This window comes from Mandrillus leucophaeus, unplaced genomic scaffold (assembly GCF_000951045.1).
Source record: "Mandrillus leucophaeus isolate KB7577 unplaced genomic scaffold, Mleu.le_1.0 Scaffold4, whole genome shotgun sequence".
In the NCBI taxonomy this organism is placed as follows: domain Eukaryota; kingdom Metazoa; phylum Chordata; class Mammalia; order Primates; family Cercopithecidae; genus Mandrillus; species Mandrillus leucophaeus.
The window spans coordinates 1314157-1316583 of record NW_012104253.1 but is presented as its reverse complement, the minus strand read 5'-3'; positions in this window follow the sequence as shown (position 1 = coordinate 1316583).

Below are 2427 nucleotides of genomic sequence, written 5' to 3'. Positions count from 1 at the left end.
TTAGATGGCCTTGCCCAACTACAGGCTAATGTAAGTGTTCTGAGCATATATAAGGTAGACTAGGCTATGATGTCCATTAGGTTAGGTGTATTAAGTGCGTTTTTGGAGTAAAATATTTTCAATTTGTGATGCATTTGTCAGGACTAACACTGTTGTAAGCTGAGGAGCATCTGTATGTACCAGGTACTTACTTAATAGGTGGCCTTTCTAATCCTCCTAGAAACCCATGCAAGGTAGGCATTATCCTCTCCATTTTTCTTTAGGATTAGTGAAGCTAAGTAGCTTGTTCATCATCACTCAACAACAAAGTGGTTATAATCAGATTCAGGTCCACTATGGGACTGAGTCCCAGATGTGAGCTCAGATCCTGACCAGTGTTAGGATCTAAGTGCAAGTGACTTAACTCCTCTTTTCAAATGTGGACTACAACAGTTCTTATCTCATAGGGTTTTTTTTGGTGCATGTTATGTGACAGATAGGTGAAGTGGTTAGCCCAGTTACTGGCACATAGTAATAGTTAATATGGCCGGGCGCGGTGGCTCAAGCCTGTAATCCCAGCACTTTGGGAGGCCGAGATGGGCAGATCACGCCGTCAGGAGATCGAGACCATGCTGGCTAACACAGTGAAACCCCGTCTCTACTAAAAAATACAAAAAAATAGCCGGAAAAACCGCCGGGCGAGGTGGCGGGCGCCTGTAGTCCCAGCTACTCGGGAGGCTGAGGCAGGAGAATAGCGGAAACCCGGGAGGCGGAGCTTGCAGTGAGCTGAGATCCGGCCACTGCACTCCAGCCTGGGCGACAGCGCGAGACTCCCTCTCAAAAAAAAAAAAGACAGGACGAGGTGAGAAACTGTGAAGTTGGAAACTGAAGGTTAATGGCGGAAGGGTTGGAGAGCGATGGATTTGAGAAAAATTGAAGGAATTAGTGGATGGGGCTCAGTGGGTTTTGCAGAGTGTGTGTGCTCGAGTGCTAGTAGCAGATGAGGGGACTCCAAGATGACTTGCAGCCGTATCGCTGGGAGTTGGTGACTATACAAGTGATAGTGTTAATTTTTTTAGATAAACAAGAAGAAACAGCTTCTTGTTGATAGTGGTAAGGGTGAATGAGAGGGCGATAAGCTGTGTCAGGATGCTTTTTGAGTTGTTCTTGCCTTATATGTGTATTCTGTCTTGAGATACAGATTTAGAGGTCATTACCATAATAAATGTGGTTTGAGAAATTTGCAGTGTTAGGTGTTAATGGCATAGGAAGAGTAATTAATACCAGATGAAAAAGAGGAACCCAGGGAACCCTGATGTTTAAAATAGTGGTAGAGAAAACATGGGGAAAGGTAAACTTTTGTTAAAATCTCTTACTACCATTCATGTGGCCGTTTAGTTCCTCTGCATCACATCTTCTCTTCTGCTCCCCCTGGAGGTGTGAAACACTATCCCGAAAGACAGAACACACTATACATGTTTAGAACATTTCCTCTGAGGATAGTTACTGCTGTGGTGATGCAATTACTGTTGTGGTGATGCTAATGAGAATGAATCTTGCTAAAATTAAGACTCAAGACAGCTGAAGACCTATGAAATCAATTGACCAAATAGCGCTACTTCAGGTCAGGTAAGTAGTGGCAGTACAAGAATGAAGAATGGATTCTTTGTTACCAAGGAATTATCTATCTAGTTGGGTATTTACTGGGTAATACAATACAAAATAAGCAATGGTAACTGGTTATGTGTATGTCAGTTGTGGCATGATAGTTTCTACCTCAGCTAACTGCTGAAGCCCTTTCTGTCTGTCTTCTCTCCCTGTCCAGCTTTGTTCTTGCCTGCCTTTTTATTTTTTACAGTCCCTCTCCTTTTTGGGGGTGGGGGTCTAGTGGGAGTATACATACCCCTCGTTAACCAACTGCGATATAAGTTTTTTAAAAAAGTTTCTGTTTTTAAAAAGCAAGTGAATAGAGCATTTATTATGGAGGAAAAAATCTTCAACTAAAAAATCTGTTTAGCTTTTAAATTTTTGTGAAATCGCTAATCTTTGAGAGGAAAAATGTTTTCCCATAAATTCAGGAGAACATGAGATTTGAGTTTTTAAGGATTTTATAACATGCTTATATTTATTGTAGATTTTAATTCCAGAGAGCTGGTGATTGGAAATTATGGGCCTATTTGTTCCAATGTAAACTTTTAGCATTTAAAAAGGAAGTGATTAGAGAAGAGAGAACCAGACAGTAGGTATATGCTTTGTAGAAAGATACAGATATTTAATGTAATCCCAGCACTTTGAGAGGCTGAGGCTGGCAGATCACCTGAGGTCGGGAGTTTGAGACCAGCCTGACCAATGTGGAGAAACCCCGTCTCTACTAAAAATACAAAATTAGCTGGACGTGGTGGCACATGCCTGTAATCCTAGTTACTTGGGATGCTGAGGCAGGAGAAT